Below are 21,156 nucleotides of genomic sequence, written 5' to 3'. Positions count from 1 at the left end.
TTAGCTGCCCTTTCTTAACTATTACTTTGTTATCTGTTCGTAGTTTAGGAGCTTGATAAGATTGGACTGGTATAGCAACTCATGTCAAGAGATTAATATATAATCGAAAGGTCAGTGTATCATGTTTACGGTTGGTACTCTCGGTTAGAAGTGAAGGGGTCGAGAACTCGCTGCCACGCCAACAATTATACCGAGGCGTCATTGAACCCGTGATATTGCGAAACAACGGAAACCCGTCCACTGCGTCCCTCCCCGATCCCCGGCCCGCGCCCGCGCAGCCTACACCTGCTGCGAATTTTTAAAATCCTAGATTATAGTTGACATGCGTCAAGTCGCCGCGTCGCGTGAGCCGCATGCGACACGCGGTTACATCACTGCCGAAACGCAGTGTTAACGACACTTGCAGTTAATTTTTATGCTGATTCTCTGCATACGAGAGTTTTAGATTTCGCCAACTGTTATTATGTTTTCATGGCAATTCATTTCTTTCTCGACTCTCACTATATACGCATGACTTGCCGTAATAAAATTCATTCATTTATTCTTACTTACATTGCTCTTCTCTTACTTACTACTTTTACTCTTAATTACATCTATGTATATAACATTTTTATGTTCTTGGGGAAACCTAGTCAGCTTGTATTCGAAATACCTACATATTATGGCTTGAAGTAGTATACCTCCAAGTATAGGTTCTAGCATACTGTGAGTCATTGTACTTGGCCAATAGTGATCAGACAGTAACGCGTAGTTCATGGGTTCATAGAAGTATAGTCAGGCTCAACGGCCGAGCTACCTCATTCGCAGGTAGGCTAAGGGGTTAAAGAACTCGGATGCACTATATAAAATACCATTGAACTCGCTGCGTCTCTCTCGCACGCTGCACCGCGCTGCACCGCTTGCACTGCACACCGTGCGAATCCTGCCGCCACCATGATTACGCGTCGCGCATGCGTATTACGCTATCCGCTGCACATGACAATTATTAAACATGTATATCAACTAACAGAGCAATTCAGTACTGAGGCGGAAAACTTATCCTCTTTATAGTCATTCGTACACATTGCACTTAATTATTATCCAATTGGACACATCGAGGAGTTTGGGTATACCAAAACATATCGTACTGCGTAACGCTAGAGAAATTCCAACTGGATTCCGGCGAGAAATGTTTAGAAATTCAATCCGGTGAGTTACGTAACGCCGGTGAGCCAGCACCCGCCATGTGTCAATAATCAAGTTTAACGAGTGGAAAGTTCAAAGAGGGCATCGACATCGGGCGACGGCGGCGCTTTGCAGTGCAGCCGTCGGGGAACCGCGTCTATTCGCGGACACCCGACCCGGGACAAGGAAGAGCCACCGCGCCGATAGAGTTTCACAGTAACAGCCGCCTAGATCACTTGGCAAGCTTCCCTAAGATCAGGGGTTACCAAACCGTGCGGAAAAATGCTCTAAGGCATCGCAAAATATCTACAAAGATTTATTCATCTGATTTGGACCAAATCATTCGGAAAAACTACTTAACATCAGTGAGAAGCTCGGTAAACTGCACGCATTTGGGTAGCTCAGACTTCTCACACGTTTAATGGGGTAAACGAACAGCTCTCTTATATTAATTGACGGCAGGTGATTCAACACTTACCTAACCTTCTATAAGGCATCATGCAAATTTGAACACGGGTTGTTGTTTTTCACGAAAACGTTTATCACTTTTATCAGGTAACAAAATACCGTGAATTCGTCAATTGTTGAGACAAAGTCGAAAGATAACTTCAAGGAGAAATGATAAAATGTCATTGAACTTGATAAAGAGAAATTTAATTAGGTGCTTACGTGCCCCCGAATGCTCGCTTTGTTCCCAAAACTTTCCACTGTTATTACAGATTCAACCTAATTTGAATTTGGGGCATCGGTGTTTCTAGACCTTTCGCTTATTGTATATTGAACAGTTTATTTACTTGGGTATTGTTATAGGTTATACTCGAGGAGCAGGTCACTCTATATCTCAATCACGTCATGTCTAATAGGTTTTTCCCGCGACTTCGTCGGTGTGGAACTGTGGACCACGAGAAGCACTCATGTCAAGTTCTACTGTAACATAGGATGAGGAACGTGGAGGTCAATGAGACGCCAGTGGTAGATGTGCGTAAAAGAACCTGTATTTAAGTATAGTAGTATAATATATATGCATCTTAGTTATATACGGTATATCTTCGTGAGTCCTCGCGTACTTTATAAAGGACCAATGAACACTAAGATAGAATAACGGCCGAATGTTTATAAAGTACAAATAAATACTTAATAACCAAAATAACAACCAACCATGCACCACCCACTTAAGTACTATGCAGGTATGTTAAAAAAATAGGACTTTAGGACTCAGGAGGGTATTTAATTAAAATTATACTTGTGTTTGATCCCAAGTTTGATCCAAAACTACCTACCAAACTAGCAAACCCCATAAAAACTCATTTTGTATTTTAAATCAAACAGAAGAAGAACAAACCATTAAAATGTTTTGGTTAAAATGACACTTTTAGCCTATCACTATTCAAACACTTTGATAATATCCATAAGAGTTTTATGCTATTCAAATTCTACAGTTGTTTTGTCTCTTTGTTTTGCTTGTGTAGTGATTAAGTTATTTTTATTATGATTTTCGTTTTGATACTACTCTCTTGCGCTGTATTCTTTTTTTCAATGATGGTCTCTCTGAAAGCACACTGATAGCATAAAAAAGAGACATTTGCCTTTTTCGGCCTACAATAAATACAATATAATAATTACAATAACTCGTTATTGAACACTTACACATAGAACCCAGTACAGAAAACACAGGTATATAGAGATTTTCTAAGGTAAGCAATAGGCGGCATTATCGCTTCAGAGCGATCTCTTCCAGGCAATTTTTACAATGGACAAAAGTAAGGAATACATTTTAGCAGGTGGTGCAATTTACAGTAGATAAGGGTATCTACAGAATCAACGTTTTTATTTTGATTTTGCATAGAAATCAAACCAACAAAATATTCGGCTAACACTATTCCACAAATTAAATAAGATTACCCTATTATAGTCCGCAGTCGGCGGAGCGTGTGATGCGACCCCGTGACCGTGCGGACCATTTCCCCAAATGGCGGCGGTCGCCTTGCCCACAAACCTCGAGAGAAGGTGGCCTGGTCCACTGGCTCACAGATCAGCGTAGACCCGCGTAGCGCGTAGCCCGTAGACACTCGTAGCACGCTGTAGCGGATAGACAATAAACCGGAAAATAAGCCGGAGTGTAAACCTTACGACGATGACGTAAGGCATCTAGTTAAATAGATTTTCTATCACACGAAACATCTTATATTCTTAAGACCGACCTATGTTATATTTATACTTGAATCTTACAGTATTGAATCTTACGGCGATATATCGAAAAAATAGACTCTTATAGGTATTTGTCCACAGTTACCAAGAAGCGAAAACGTGATTATTGATTTTGGCGTGATAGATTTTAGTTTCAAAAATACCTTTTAAAAACACTAAATAATAAGCGGATTTTTACTAAACTACATAGGTATTTAAATTTCATATTAATAAATTAATATCAAGAATATCTACAATCTCGTAGAAAAGCTTTTTTTCTATCTATGTGTGATGGTTAAGTATATGTTAAACGAAATAAAAAAAAAAAAAAAAAAAAACGAATTAAATAATTATATATTGCCGCTGACGTCAATATTTCAAAATATTATGTATGAATCATACGGCATACTAGAGGGATCGCAGGCATCGCAGCGTATTTCCCATGTATGGCCGCAGTATTTGAGAGTATTTGTGTGCAGACGCTGCTTTTGGCTCTCATTATATTGCATTCTTTCGCATCTATAAGCCACGCCCTTTAGTGTTTAGGCGTGTTCATCCCTGCAAGTAGGTACGTAAGTAGTAGGATTACTGTATTTTGGCATAAAAGTGTAATAATATTTTCACGACTGTAGTAAATTATTGATACATATTACATGGAATGTTTTCCGGCCAAAAACGTTTCAAAATAATGCTGATGTTTATTTAACACGTGTCTAAATTAACATGTGCCAGCGAACTTTCAATAGCCCGCGTATTTTCAAGGACCCCATTCGTTGCGTCGCTGTAGAATGACAAAAACAGTCTATCAAAATATATAATAACATCCGTATAGTGAAATATGTGTTTACAATACTGGTTGTGGTTAATGTATTTATACGCCATTTAGAGAAACATGAGATTTTTTTTCCTTATTTCTTATTTCGTTAGTCACATGGCCGAACGTCATTGGCGGTTTAATGTTTCATTTATTGTCAGCTCTTGGCTGACTGTATTGTTACAATATTAGTGTATCATACCGATATATTATTCGACGAACCCGAAAGGAACGCTATATATAACTCTGATGCCTACCACATAATGGAGTAGGTATGTAGATACAAAGTCGGTATGTAGGCAAGCACCTAGCTGGCACGGGCGGCTATCTGCGCGGCACTTGTTTACCGCGTTGTGCGCAGACCTTGAGATTCGGCGGTCACTGCCCGCGCGCACACACGCGCACCTATTAGGTATGCGAAACAAATTTTATTATTACCCAACCCAACCAAACCGCCCGCCCGCCCGATCGACCGACCCACCGCTCTTCTGCACTGACAAATTTTTCGCCCGGAAATTACTCATCGGAGTCAGATTATAAATGTAGGTACACAAGTATGACTACAAAAATATGATTTCATCTTTCTTCAAAAACCGTCTCAACTTAACGTTTTTTTTTAATTCTACGCACTCACTTCATCTGTGAGGCAAATTGCACGCATGTTACGCGAAGACTTCACCGCATTAAGAGTTTTTTGATAGCATTGGTTGTATGTAACAGATAGTGTACTACTACAAAGATATACAGGGTGTCTCTGACCATGGGGCTTTAAATTCAAGATTCGATTCTACTCACAAAATTAAGCTTCTATTGTGTTGTAACATTTTCAAAAAACTTAAATTTGGATCATTTATTGATCCTCAAAGTTTAATTGTTAAATCAGTGTATCGGACATGGCAGTGTTATCGCTGTATCTTGGTACGGGGGCCTTGAAATATTTTTTTTACATTTATTTGACGTCTCTAAAATATCGAAAATACAAAGTGAGACATGGATGCACAGAAAAACCAGAAAAAGAGACCAGCGCTGGGAATCGAACCCAGGTCCTTTAGCAATCTGTGCTGCGTGCTATAACCAAATAAATCCAAAAAAACAATAACAAGGAAATATAATTAATAAGTAACTAAAATATTTTAATTTTAATGTCATTGTAATATTATAAATTTGTTACAGAAAATATCTTGCGACGATTTCGTTACTGGCGAGATTCACGATTATTTAATTTAAACAACCGTCCACTGAACGGTTATAATAACTTTTTTTTTGTTGCTCAATAATTGCAAAAAAAAGTTCACCTACAGACGCGTGTTTCAAGCGGATGGCACTCGCGCTCGCACTGGTCCCAACCGGTCCGAGATGTCGTGTCCGTGAGCAGTTTTTATGTGTGCGTTGCTCGAGCGCACTTGTATGGAGATTGATTTCTGAACTATCTGTGTTTTGTGGTTCAACTGGCAATTTACCTTGAAGATATCAGTCGTTTAAAATACAGAAAAAGCTTAGCATCTATTTAGGATTAAGACAACATTCTGGATACTATAATCTATAGCCTCTTTCTTACAACCATTTCAACTAAGTTTTTAATTCAAGATACACATACAGATGTTTGGCCAAGCCAAAAGTTGAACAATTCACCATGTTTTCACGTACAGTTCAGTTTTGAAACCGCGTGCGTTGCTCCCCGTTTGTATGTGCTGGTGAGATTTGTTTCTTCAGCTTCGATATGTTATAGCGTCTTACTGTCCGCATGTGTGGGTTAACTTTGAGTTATATTAACATCTTTTTTGAGCGCGTTCGGCTACCACCACAGTATCAGGAGAGGAGCGATTAGATTACGTTCACATTACATTTTAATATGACATGAAGTGACTGGAGCAACATGAATTATGTAATATGTTTCATTAAAGTAAGTGAAGAGTATTAGTAATGTCTTTTTGTGTGAGAAAGAAATCTTGAAGATGAGTGGGTCTTTCTAGATAGGTTTGTGAAGTTAGTTTTCGTACAACAAGTGTTTCGTACAAGCCTTGTCATACAAACGGTGATGATGCGTCCCAACCCCCTAAGCGTTTACTAATATTATTAGTATATTGTCAATCAAAACAAAATCTAGGTTGTATGTTTTGCTTATTAAAACTTGGATTCATTAGAAACACGTAATGACCGAAATTTGTTTTGTATGAAAACAATAAGTCATGAACAAAATTAAATTTACTGAATATTTATATTATAATGTATTTAAAAATCACACAATCCTCCTAACTGTCGTTCGGATGTGAATTTCACCATGTTGTACCCAATGAGCTTAGTGTAAGATTGAGAGCACAGATTTCGGACGCAAAAAGGCGCTTACGCAGTTTGCGCGCAACGTGTCCTGTGCCTTAGAGCATCGTGATTTCGCGAGACAGTCTCTTTCTTGCGCCTGTGTTGGTGATTGGCGATTTCGGTGGTTTCAAGGACAACTGCCTGAGTTCAGTAGCCACCTTCGACAGTGAACGACACCATTTCGATCGTTGACCCTATATGTTTCCTGTGCCAACCGAAGAAAATACATCATAGAACTGAATGTCTGTTTAAACGTATGCGTGTTAATCGACTTTGACTTAGAAACAATGCGAGCATTAGCATATAAACCGATTATGTGGAGTGTGAACGGCCTCAATACCTATTCGTTTCAGGGGTGTCTGACTATTAATAAGCAATGTGAGCAAAATAGATGGCTACCTAAATAAAATAACCAAGCTCATCAAATGACTACAGACTTTTTAACTAAAAAAAATCTTTACTTTGTTTCAGGTGAGTGATAAAGTCGACAACTGACTGTGACATCGAGGCCTTTTACAGGGTAAAGTATCTAGGCATAGTCGGTTCGGTTTTTACTATTGCACGTTAGTGTGTTCTCATTGGAGCACAATGCACCAGGCTGCAGTGGAGTCAGTCACCCCGGCTAACGGGGCTCGCCCTATGCCCGCGACGCGCTGCCGTCATCGGCCACCGCGGCTGTCGTGCACTCGCAATTACTAATGCAACTGCATGCGTACGAAATGCATTCACTTCGGTAGCCTCCGCCACGCCTTTCATGCCGAGAACTTTAAGAAGTAGTTTTTACAAATCGCATGAGTCCATTGTATAATCAGCAACTTAATGATGTCCAAACGTCCCGCTGGGCCGTTTACACAAAAGGGACCACATAATCATCACAAGACCCAATAATTGTTGCAACAATAAACGCCACCGCATTATTTAGAACTAAAACTTCCCCGGTGACCGTTTGTTTACTTGTTCTCGATCCATTATGTGAGTAAAATAGTAAATTTTACCCAAATTGACGCCTTGAAGGAATGTCACCGAATATCAAGCACGCAACGTGAGCTTTTTAGCGTGTGATAATAGAAGTAATCGCACGATTTATGACGAACTATTCATCATTCGTGTAAACTTCAAATTTTTATGTCAAATTTTGATCATGTAACTTTATAATGAAAATACAATATTGTGAAAATATTGCGCGGCGTCCCGCTGCTATTTTGTCATTAACAGGCAGATTTGAAAGCGCATCCCTCGGCGCGATATCGTTTAGCGTCGGCACAATGCGTCCGACTATCTGGGAATGTCGGTTACGAACCCATCCAACAAAAGAAATGCTAAAAAATCTTTTATTGTAAAATTTCAATCCAATCGTTTTTTGTCGTCAGAAATGGTTTCGATTAAACAATAATTTTAAGCTTTTTTTTCACATCCTTACAGAAGAGTTGGATATCGCGAAACTTGCACAAAGATACACATTCGGCAAAAAGTTGAGACTTACCTGTTCGTGAAACCCGAGATCTAAAGAAAGGGTAGGTCGAATCGCATCGTGTGATTTTTTATCCATGACCCGTCCGCGCGCTTACCTGTTGTTTTTTTGCGAAATAGGTAAAAAACTATTGGAATCCTTAAAAATTATAATGAAAGGAAGTCGCTTAAGGGTTAGCAAAGTTCTCTTGGTCTTTTGTTAGAGCAGCAGATGGTATTGAATTCGCTAGTTGCTCCCTGATCCCGCGATAATGTGGGTCACGACCGACCGGGCACAATAATTCATGCCAAAACCCACATCAAAACTTCGGCCAACCAGACGCAGCGAACTTGCCTGTTATCTTAAAATTCATTGTTACTTACTTTTGGTTATATTTGGAACGCAAAAACAGTGAAGAGAGAATGACACAAAAGGACAAACAATTACTGTTCGGAGAACCAATATAGTAATTATCGGTCGTAATTTCCCCAATAAATCTTACCTTTTTTGGCGTTACGGTATGCATAGCCTTTCTTTAACAGGCACGGTACGGTAAGCCAAACAAGTTGGGGGTATGCAATGCGTATTGCTTAGCTGTAGCAGTATTTTTATGACATAAAAATATTGTTCAAGATAGAATCGGCAGTAAAAATATGTTGCACTTGATGTTACGGCTTTAGGTATTCATAGGTAGGCATTCTTTTTTCTTAGGGCAGTCGTGTAAACATTGTTTTTTTTTACTTACCATATTAAAACTATATCCAGCTTAAAATTGCAAACAGGTGCTTCTTATCTCATACGAATAGGGCATGATCACCCTGGAACTTTTCAACCGCATTTATCGAATTGCAACTCTGCCAGGGCGAGAAGGGTTGCATGCGCACCCGCAGCGTTACGAGACAAAGTTGAGTGCAAGGCGCATGGTCGCCGACACTGGGTGACCCGCGGCCTAATCCAAGGCACTAAGGCGCCTAAGCCCTGCTTCGTGGACTAGAAAAGACTTCTGTACGATCCTCGAACTCTCAATATAATTTAACTGATTAATTTCATATTAAAACTAGCCGTTGCCCGCAACTCCGTCCTTGTAGAATTGACTTATCGATATCCCGCGAGATCTATGCAAGTTTCCGAGATAAAAACTATTCTATGTCATTCCCCGGGACTCACACTATCTGTATACCGAATTTAATCTAAATCGGTTCAGCGGTTTAGACGTGATGAATTAACAAACAAACTAACAAATACACTTACAAACTTTCACATTTATAATATTAGTTAGTGGGATAAAATAATAGTTTTGAAAATAGGGTTTTAAAGGCTGTTCGATTTTTGATCTTTGATTCTACCAGTGCTTTCCGTAAGACTAACACTGACAAGAGAATGTACTCTCGACTCGACAGAAGTAGACTCGACAGAAAGTCAAAACAAAACAAAACTAATAAAAAATATAACTGCAAGACTTCCAATCGAAACATTACACGAATTTTTCTCTTCCCTAAGTTAAGTACTAATCTAAGCACGTCTAAAAATCTTAATTGGAGATGTTAAAGATACATAAGTAGATACGAATAGCAGTTTCAAGATATGTAATTAAGAAATCTTCATTGTAAAAATTTTAGCAATAACTTCTATTTAGGTATTTTATGATGAGATGAGTGAGTATTTTGAGATGAGTTTATGACGGACTACGATCCCGCAACAACACAAAATATATTAATCCATAATCTTAAGTTTGATGAGCAAAGTAGAAGTCATAAACATTTGCATTTCCGAAAACTGGCTGCCAAAAAAAAACCACGGTCCTGCCGCTGCGCTGTCCAAAACAATTAGGTATTCAAACCAAAATGCCAAACTCTAAAGGAAGGCGTCCTACAAGTTTCAGTCACTTAACATGTTATGATTAAGTTCAATTACAAAAGGAAAGCTGTAAAGAGCAAGTAAATAAATAAGTGCCAGTTTACATCGCTTAATGTGTCGTCTGTCGATCACCCGGCCGTCTGTCGACCCGGCACGCGGCAATGCGTGGCACATGCGTAACACCAACGACTATAGTTGCCCTCTTAAAAAAACTTAACAAAGCCCCGAACTATGTAAATGACGTTCTCCACCTATCCACTTTTTACTAATGACAAGGTGCGGTCTGGTGCCGCGTTTCACCGCCAGCTGGGGAATGAGGAAGTACACACAAAGCCCACAAATTACCGATTGCTAAAAATCGAAACCGCTTCGATTATGAAAAGAAGTTTTGATATTACTTGAAATTTAATAATATGTATACGATGTGCGCGTGCTGAAGTGTTCTGTAGCAGAAAAAAGTGCGACGACTGATTAACAAATATGCAATATTCAAACTAAAAAGCCTATAAAGATTTATAAAACCAAAAATGTGCTGTTGGTCGCGACTTTGTCTGCAAAGAATCCATTTATCGCGCGGCCGGAGGCAATACATTTTGTTCCTAGTTCACAGTCTACCACCGTGCTGTTATTTCGTAAAGCTACAGTAACAAGAGCGACCATTTTTTGTGTCAGTGTATTTTCCCAGTCACGATTAGAGGTAACTTTTTTTTCTATTTTAATTTGGGTTATAAAAGCAATCTTGCGTCCTACGCAAATTGTACAAATACGCATCAGTTTAATGAACTGCGACCGCGAACATGTAATATCCACGAGTAACCGTACGTAATTATAGTAACTCGTAGTGTTCGCAAATAAGCGACTCACCAGATAATGCTTAGATTAGTTTCAAAGTTAACTGTAGTTTCATAGATCATAGAACTTAGCATAATTTAAATTGCGCCGCTTTTTGTACAAATAAAAGGCTGAAATGTTAAATTAAATTAACCAGCTCAAGTATTTCACAGTCAGTTAAACAGGTCATAAAAGTAGTAAGTCGGTAGCAGTACGGTGTAAACAGAAAATAAAAAAGTAAAAAGTCTGTTAAACGTTAAAAAGTAGTAGAGTAAGGTGGCGCCACGACATTTGGTAGAAAAAATCAATTGAAACCGGTCGGATCGGATGAAAGTTTGTAATACCTCTAGGTAGTGCGCTTACTTTCTCCACTTGCACTTGTAGGTTAGTTGCTTGCATTTCTACCGCGTGCTTAGCTCGATCGACCTTTTGAAGCTGCCCTGATGCGCTAGTCATATTTGTAATATAGTTTCAGCCGTAGCAGAATATCATTATTATTATTCTATATATTACTAGCTGTTGCCCGCGTCTCCGTCCGCGTAGAAGTATGAAAAATAGTTTACGTCCTACATTCTCAGACTTACACAAAAAAAACATAAAAATCGGTCAAGCCGTTTCGGAGAAGTTTTTATATATTAGAGATTATACTAGATTCAAGATATTGTATACCTACTAAAAGATACATAAAAAGTCTACTGAGTATGCGGTGGACCAGAATGGGTGAGCTCGAATATAAATAAATGACAAATACAGATCGCTCCTTGAAACCATCATCAATTTCTTCAAGACACTTTGTTGTAATATATGTTTGTTTGTAAATAGACTAATACATTATATTTGGCACAAAACCAAATGCGGCCGAAATAATTATTAGGTATGTAAATATGATAATGACATGTCGGCCAAATAGATTTTTCTAAATGGGTCGCAATTCATTGTAAAAGTCCTCAATTAGATTGACAACATAATGGGTGACCCAAGCAGTAAACGCTCTACCTACTCTACGATAAGAACAACACGTTTCTCACGAGACTAGGTACATACAAGTTCAGTCCTAAAGTAGGTAATTAGCAGAGGTCGGAATTCTCGGTGCACTTTTCTGTCTTAGGGACTTCTTGTTTATCGACTTCGACTTATTTTATCGATACATTATATTAAAGAAGATTAAAAGTAGGTAGAGGTAAGCAACAGGCGGTCTTATCACTAAAGGGCAATCTCTATCTGATAAGTTTTGAGTAGTGAAAAATGTGAAATAGAGATTTGCAATGAAAACAATGAACAGTTAATAGTTAACAACGTCATATTTAATCAGTTCAGTTGCGTTTTTGTTTATATAATTATTTACAAGAAACAGTAAAATATTATTGATTTAAGGGCTGTTTCACCATCCATTGATTAGTGTTAACTGACGGTTAAATGTGATGCCGTCTCTATTTGTTTTGTTGGAATAGACGAAGACGGCATCACTTTTAACCGTCAGTTAACACTAATTAATGGATGCCGAAACAGCCCCTTAATTTCTATGTAAAATTTCCAAAAACTTGGTAACCAAAGCGGTTATCTCGAAGAGATCGCTCATTCGCGATAAGACTGCGTGTTGTTTACTTGTACTGGTAATCGTTTCAAATATTTTATTCTGTATTTATCGATTTACATATGTATATCGGAAGTCGATAAACGAGAAGACCCTGTGACAGCTGAAAAGTGCCACGAGAATTCCGGCCTCTGGTAATTATGTAGCCGACTATACCTAGTGCCATCCACGAAGACGCGTGATTTTGTCAAAATTAGACATTGTAATAAGAACCACGGCACGCGTCATCGTGAATGCCTACCTACCTATAATACTAATAGCTAACTCAAAACTCGAACGCCTCAAATCGCTTCTGATAGAAAAAATAATCCGGTTAACAATTGTTACTATTTAATTCCGGAAACTCGAAGAATTTTTGCATATATTTAGCATTTCTCTTAGTAAATATAAGACTGTCATTAGTAGTAGTTAAGTAATGTTATGCCATTTTTTTGAGAATGGGTTATATGCACGTTCTCTTTTTTGCAAGTCGTAGCCTTTTTTCTTTTCTTTGTGTGTTTGTTATTTCTTTACCCGTTTCATACTTTATTACCTATTGGGAATTAATAACCTGTGGCAACTTTGTTGGTTAATGTTTGATGTCATTGTTTACAATGTAAGTTTTATTGTACCGTTTGTGCCCAAATACATAAATAAATAAATAAATAAATAAAAATCTTAAAAGAACTAAACCAAAAGAAATGATGAATTTGATTCAACCACATGTTAGAGCGCCGTAGTCTCGGCGCTCAAAGATTGGCCCGTCCTCAACCAGTTGTTTTTGCGCTAGAATATTCCTAGGCTGAGCTAACGCGAATAAAAAATGGATACTGTTTTCAACAGCAGCCGTTAAATATAGTGAAGGGGACCATTTGGTCGCAAACAGCGACGGGGTCAGTAGACTCGAGCGCGAGTGCCGAATTTATCGCGGCTTACACGCGCCGCGCGGTTAACGAACGAACCAAGGCCGACGCCTCCCCGGCTCCAGCTCGCACCAACAAACTAGACCTCGATACACACCCAAGCGCGACAAAAGGCACGTGGAACGGACTGAAATGCTACACGGAGTAAGCGGATACCGCAATAATGGGCACGACACAAACAAACCCTTTCCACATATTTGATTAAGGTTACAATATTTTCCAATTTTTACAAATTAGATCCTTCATATAATGCCACAAGTTGTCAACCTGCCAAGTCTACGACGCTCTTATCAATCAAATCCAGGTATATCTTGGCTGGATTTAAACGTCTAAAGTCGATAAACGTTAACCTCCTTCACAAAATAGGTTGTGCTCGTTTCAGCAAGTAAATGAATACCAGATTATGTGAGTGGGCGCGAGGTGAGGGAAGGCTGCGAGGCGGAAGCAGGGGCGGAGGGGGAAGCGGCGTCAACGCGCGGCCGTGAACTTTCTTCGGGCACGTTTTCAGGAGTAAATTGTGCGCAATATTTGGCGGATAAGCCTCCCCGCGCGCCGCAGCCTCCGCGCCCGTCGCCCATCGAACTCGCTTTACGAGTTCAACTTATAATATTTTATGAGAGCATTAATCCAGAAAATAGCTAATTAAGATTTCGTGTTCAGTTAAAGTAAGAGAAATTTGATCATCCATCACCGACTATGAAAAATACACGTCGCATTGTCCTCAAACATCAGGTTAGGCTAAAGGTTATATATTCATTAGGTGATCCGTTTACGTCGGGCTAGTGGTATAATGTTATTTCCCTGTTGTTTTCGACTGAGGTGAGGACTTATCAAAATGTATTTGGTTCGAGTTCAAGTATTCATCGCATATGGATATGGATATTAGTGTCGCTTGTCGAAAATTCAGGACAACTGGGCATAATACGATGAATTTCCGTGTTGAACTAACTAGCACAAGACCAGTCTCCATAGGTACATTACATACAACCCCATACATTATGTTAATAAAGCAAACTGCGCAGTATCAATTGTGCAGTAACCTACCACATAGAATTGATGATGAAAGTGTAATTTCTTGTATGTTGTAGGCTAATGACGATGTGACAATGTGCACTGCAGCACCTCCACTAGGAAGCGTTCAGTATATGGGTCCTTCCTCATTCTTGCGCGTGGTTTGTGTGCAGTATAGGTGAGTAGTGCAGTGCTGTTACGCTGCGTTAGCACATAATCGCGAGATTATACAACCGGCGCAAGCGCATCGCTGAGACTCGCCGCGCTGCTCTGATTGCGCGAACTACTGCGCAAAATACACCAGCACCAACATATTTGTTACATTTCTCTCCTGTAATGTTGTTAGTGATTACAGAAGCTCAGTATATTTTGCTATTGGCCGATTTCAATGCTCTAATTAACACGTTCGTGTTCAGTTTTGTTTCGGTCGACAAACTAGGGTAGAATCATTCACTTTGTTCTATATTTCCTGAACTAATTATTATAGAATACTCGTACTGCATTCTCTCCTGCTGGTAGGTAATAAGTTGCGAAGCAAACAATTTGTCAAGAGCAGGAAGCTCTGAACTAAATATCAAGGTAAAGCACCGGCTGAAAAGTGAATTCATGGTTAACTTTCATGGTTAAATCATCGTTCAATGCCTATTTTCAAAATGCAGTCGTAAATATTTTAGTGTGGAACATTCTGCTTACACTTTAATTCAACCAAAATGTATTTCAATAAATATACGAGTAGTAATTTTGACTTCAACAAAGTTGAAATTTGACGTAGCCAAATCAACAAGGTATATATAACCTAAATAACCAACAAAAAGTTGGAAAATCCCCGACTTTGTCACTTCAAAGTTCAATATCTTAAAACGGCTGAACCTATTTTGATAAAACATATCTAAGAACCATCGCTAGAAAACCTGCTTTCAAATAAAAAACCGCATTCACATCGGTCCACCCGTTTAAGAGCTACAGTGCCACAGACAGACACACACACAGACACAGATACAAAGACACACATAGCGTTCAAACTTATAACACTTTTTGCGTTCGGGGTTAAAAAAAATACTTGCCAGATAAAAATATTAATAACAACAACTAGAAGAAGACAAAGAAAACTTACCTAAGAAATATTAATGTATTTTATCCTTGTAAATAACAGGACGAATCTTACGGAGCAGCCTCGTGCGAGTTCATGTAAGTACTTGACGCGACTTCCTTCTAATAACGTCACATCACCTTCGCCTTGGCTTGTACGATGCTAATTTGGAGCTCGTCAATGACATTTGACATGTGCCATGTGCCTGTTAGTTTCCGATGTTTTGACAAGGAAGTGCTCTTGATAACGATTTATTTCGGACGAGGTCGCCGCTATGATGTGTTTATTTTTGTTCAAGTACGTTCGGTGGTCTGTGGTCATATGCTTATAGTTCCGTACCTATAATAAAATTGAAAATAAGAAAAAAAATACATGTCTTGCAATTTATCGTAAGTATTTATTAATCTACTTTCGACCACAAAAGAATGACGATGCTTTGTCTTGATTGGTGTGTTAGATAGAACTATGTTTTGGTAGTAGAAGTAAGTATGTACCTCTTTACTTATCACAATATCTTTAATTAAATATTGCTATGACGCGTCATGGCATGTCATGGAGCTTTTGCGCTGAAAAACAAAATGTGCGTTAGATTCTATTTGAGTATTGAATCACGGTCGGGGTCAATGAAATAGCTCGTTTACGACGTATAAAAATATTTCACCTAACATTGAAGGCCATTACGTCATCCGCCATTTTAGTTTTGTTATTCAATTAGATGAATCTGTAGATCATATACATAGGTAGGTAGGTAAAATGTTGTTTATTAAGCAGACACGAGTCGTCATTATAAGGAAAATTTTGAACCAGTAACATTACCTTTAGAATTATTATGCCTACATATTTCGTTCAATAGGTTTTTCCATGACAATTAAGTATTAAACCTTTTTACTAATTATCGCAATAACCTTTACACCTTGTTCAGTTCAGTCATTTGGTAGGTACTTCAGTAGAAATGTTTAATATTCAGAAAATTGCGTTCCAGCTTGTCAATATTTTCCTTTTCTTCATTATTCTGGTTTAGTAAGTTATCTCCTAGCTGCTGCACGGTTCTTAAAAAATATCGTAATTCTTGGCCTGCCGGGCGTTTTTATAGTGTATAACTGTAGACAGCTGGATTTTCTTTATTCTTTGTATTAGTGTGAAACAATAACCTGGCTCGCTGGGGCCCCCGGGGCGTCGCATCACTATTAATTGAGCGCACACGTACACCAACCTTGGCCTTGGCACGGGTTGCCGAAAGCGAGGTCGCCGCCGATTGCCGCGTCCGGATCACACGGCCCGCATGCTGCTTATTCGTAATAGCAAACTGCCTGCCTTGTTAACCTGCCTGGTGAAATCATATGGCTCGCTAAGTTGAAGTCAGATTGAAAGGGACACCAATAACGAGGTGTGAGATCGACGGCAACGGTCTACAGACAAGTTAGTTATCGGTAGATTTAGAAGTGTCTAATCAGGTAAATACGGGAGACGCATTGATAACTATGATTGAACAGAAAAGGTTTTACACTCTAAGAATCTAATCCTTCGCATGAATTAAGCATGATTTACACCACGACGTCTTTCAGGTTTTTAGGAATGTTCTGTGCTGTGCTGCAAGATGCTAAAATTTTATATAAATTGCTACCATAATCTTACTCCCTAATACTGGTGCCCAGCAGCAGTACTTGCGCTTATATAACAAAATATCAATTTCACATTTCATTCCGTAACCACTTGGCAGTTATGCACTTACCTACAAAGAATCTATTAACACCTCATTTGTTCTAATCCATTTGGCCCATAAGCGCCAAAGCTGTAATCTCAAGACATCATCCTTCCCGAAGCTGGGTTTTCTAAAATGGATGCCAACTCTGTAATGTTTGGCGACTGGTCGTGCTAGCACTGGCAGTGTCCCCGGCGCGGGCGCGGGCGCGCGCAGTCTGCGCGGGGTAATTGACTCGCGCTGACCTCGCTGCTTCGCTTCGGGAAAACTCGCCGTCGCTCGGCACACTTCGCCGTTGATGATACCATACTGAGAAAACATGGGCCGAAAAACAAGACGTTCTTGAATAAATCGAAATTGACATCATTGCTCAGTAACGATGTAATTACAATACAAGTGAAGAAGTTCGTTAGTCTGTTTCGGTAGATTTTCCAATTAAACGTTATACTGGGCATCGCTGTGGTACATTCAGTCTTAATTAAAAATAGAAAAAAACAAGAGCGGAGTCGTATGTAAAAGATATATTACATTACAAAACAACATCGTCTTTAGAAAATCCATTAAATAGTAATTCATTATGTTGTAATGTTTCTCTTATGATACATTACATAACGAATAATGTCGCATCTTACAAAATGATGTCAACTATTTACCTAGTATTGCGATATACAAATAGATTATGTATATTATTATTATTATGTTACGGAATGTCCAAGTATGTATTTGCAACTTAGCTCTTTACAATGATAACAGATCATAAAAAAAATCCCCAATGACAGTCCATTGTAAACGATTCTCAGTAATTGGCGTTTATTTATGTACACTGTAACAAATTAGGTAATTATGTGGAAGTTGAGAGTAAGTCCCAAGACGGAATCCTGTTGTTGTTTCCAAAATTAATCAGAAGTAAGTAGTCATCAAGTAGGGTTTACACTTAACAACCATACATAGGATGATCGTCGTCTAAGTCTGCTTAAAGTTAATAAATTCCTTAGATTAGACTATAAGTTCACAACTTCACACATCATACAAACTTTACATTAACAGAAGGTAGTGTGCAAGTAATAACGGAAGGGGTCTGTAGAGGTAGTCAGAAGGAAGGAAACTACCTAAAAATTTACCTAGCACTAACCCCCTGTTTCACCATTCATTGATTAAATTTATTTGACGGATAAATCTGATGCCGTCTCTGTTTGTTTTGTTCGAGTAGACGGAAACAACATCAAATAAAATTAATCAATGGTTGGTTGGTGAAACAGCTCCGAAGTATGGTGCCCACTAATATAGGTGTTTTTGTCGATGCTCATATTTCCATGGAAATTTTCCACCACAGAAATTGGCAACCCTATTGACCAGGCCTTGACCGAGCCCACGCCGGTCGCCAAACTGCCAACACCGCTCCTCGTGACTTCTTAGAACTCGCCGACATATTGCCGACGAATCCGCGCCTGACACGCCTCTTATTACAACTTATTGCGTCTTTGCTTCTTACAGACGATTATCGAGACCAGGCCATTGACTATTTCGAAATAGTCCACCATTAAATGGTTATGCTGAGTTCGCTGTTAAAATGTCAACACGAGCTCAAGTTCCTATGGGACTACTAAGTAGGTCATCGCTTGCATTTAATACTTCATTTATTTTCAATGGTTGCGGTTGTCGGTCGTAAAAAAAGGATCCTTGACAACATTCTTTGAAGGGAGCTGTTAAACTAATTTATGACCGGGAATAATGGACGTGTAGTAAATAAGTGTCGAGTCCCGTTCGGCGCGCGCTGGCCATTGTCCTGCGTTCGGTGCGCAAGGGCACCGGCGCACCCCCATCGTTACTTGTATCGTTGTTATTAGCAACTACTTTTTAACACGAGTAACTCCATATTAACAGGCTGTTTCTGTTTTGATCGACAGCACAATTGACCAATAGGTACTGCCATTTTAAAATTTAAAGCTGTACTGAACTTGTCTTTGTTTAATTAGCCAATGGATTAGTTCGATTGTCCTTAAGTAATACAACGCTGAGGGGAGTACAATAAAAAACTTTATCCGGCCGGAACTGCAAAAAAGGAAGCCTTGCCAACAATATGGCAGAGGCTTTTTTGTTTCATAAAAAATGGCTGCGATCAATCGAGATCACTAAGTTTGCTATCCCACCAGTGGTCACATCACAATGCACAATGCCAGCCAACACATGTGGCTACCGTCTGACGACACCAGACGTGGACTGCGGTCCCACAATGAAGAATCAACATTAAGTAGCAGAATATAATGGTCTGTTTTGATTACTTTCGAAGCTGCTGCCAAGGGCACCAAGCCACGAAATTTGATATTCTCACCCCGACTTCAAAAAGCGAGGGCAGCGGAAGGAAGTAAAAAATAGGTATCCACTCACTTTCTCGTTTTAATTCGATATGCACACATGTTGCTGACGTTTTTTTTAGTATTGTTTATACACTTATTGGTATTATTTAGGGTAACTTAACAATACAGAAAACTTAAATGATATGTTTAATACATACCTATCAAATTTGTTTTATTTTAGACTGGATTTCAAAGATACAGCCAATAAACAGACATACAGTTTAAAGAGTCACTGTATCAATCAACTTTGTGGTGGACAGTATTCATGCTTTTCTGTTGATTTGTTTGAGCGAGCAACCTTACGTATTTTGGGAAATTTAAATGGTCCAATCACAAGTAGGTATTTTTTAGTTTATTTGGGGATAAATAAACCACTATAGTGTATAATGTTTTTTATTAACGTGCAGGATGAGTGGGTGCACGTGGTCGTGGAAGGATATTTGCGAAGCCATTAAAAACGATTCCCTTTGTGCAAAAGGGAAAGTATTGAAGCGAAATAATTATAGTATAAAAACTCGAAAAAACGGAACGCACCTTTCTGTCAGATGGCTCGGGTGCAACCCTTTTTTAAAACACGTAAAAATTATGTTTATTTTCACTCAAATTGTTATTTTTAAACCAAATTTCTTGGCATCTGGCTTGCTTATAGCGAAATAATTTGATTATAGCAGTTTTAATTTAACTTGCTTATTCTTGGCACAAAACAACGCGCCTTTGTTGACGTTTTTGACAGAACCTCCGAAATGTGAGTCTACGACGCGTAGACTTCTACGTCGAAAAAATAATGAATTAAGACACGTTCGTAGCATTTTCTAACGATGAATTTAGAACTTCGAACCACATTTGCGTCGGAGATAATATGGACAAACATAGCACGTGTGCGTGATTATATATATTGTTGCGTTTGTTCGAGACTTCGAGAGTATATACTGAACTGAGGTTGTATTCTACCGGGAGATAATCATTTTGGCATTTATTAAAAGGTATGAATGAAGTTCAGCGGAATAGGTAATGTGGCGCTAAAACTCGGGAAATGGTGCGGAAATAGGCTTGTAGGATATCGGGCTCAGTGGCTCAGTATGCCGGGAGCGCTCGCGCCTGCGCGGCGGCCTTGACCGGCCTGCGCCAAAATTTACAGGTCGACGACCTCCCGCCGCCCACCGCCGCGCGCCGTATCTCCGTCGTTCTTAACAATTTCAACTCTATCGCCCTTATCCGATAACACACGTTCGCGCGCACAGCAATGTTATACGTAACAAGCTGCGTCCAAACACTTGCGTGTTGTTGATGAAAACTTGTTTATCGATAATAAGAATAACACGCCGTGTTGCGTGGATGGTACAAATAAGTGTATCTATGGTTTCGCTGTTACTTTGGATGTTCTAAATTGGGATACATTAGAATCAGAATACCTATATGGAATATTTCATGACCACGACGTAATAGGTATCTAGGTTTAAACTGCGTTTTGGAGCAAAGCAGGAAGATACAATAACACACTGTTTGCTGAATAGGTGATGATAGCCAATGCTATGGGGTGCGGGCGGAGCGGGTCACTCTGCCACGAGGCGACCTACAGCCGCCGCCATCATGAGCTGGATTCCGTGTTCAAGTTCACTCGCGGTCCATCACCAAAAATATTTTGGTAGTGTGACGCAACCGGAGCGGCGTGCGGCGTCCCACTCCAACGCGCCGCAGCCCGCAGCCGCGCTGCCGCGCGCGCGACCTTGGCCGCGGTGCGCCGCAAGGTTCGGGTCTTCGAACCCGAGCGCTGCCGAGGCGCGGGGCGCGGGGCTCCCAACGCTCCAATCGCTTGACGCGCACTTCCATGCGCGCTCACGATTGGTCCATCGGCGGCGCGGCAATGACCTCGGAGTT

General features: G+C 39.6%; 1 protein-coding gene and 1 long non-coding RNA gene across 4 annotated transcripts in view; one reads left to right on the top strand and one right to left on the bottom strand.

The window, feature by feature from the left end:
* Eip75B (Ecdysone-induced protein 75B) overlaps positions 1–21,156 on the top strand; it is a 133,415-nt gene that overhangs the window by 96,054 nt on the left and 16,205 nt on the right. The window lies entirely within an intron of this gene.
* LOC141428098 (uncharacterized) lies at positions 15,250–17,182 on the bottom strand. The gene is made up of 4 exons (XR_012451399.1): positions 16,952–17,182; positions 16,433–16,546; positions 15,714–15,785; positions 15,250–15,558 (listed from the first exon to the last, which is right to left on the bottom strand). It is a non-coding gene; the product is annotated as an uncharacterized lncRNA (long non-coding RNA).

Source organism: Choristoneura fumiferana, chromosome 5 (genome assembly GCF_025370935.1).
Source record: "Choristoneura fumiferana chromosome 5, NRCan_CFum_1, whole genome shotgun sequence".
Taxonomy (NCBI): Eukaryota; Metazoa; Arthropoda; class Insecta; order Lepidoptera; family Tortricidae; genus Choristoneura; species Choristoneura fumiferana.
Note: the sequence above shows the minus strand (reverse complement) of the source record. Positions and strands in the feature narration are given on the sequence as shown.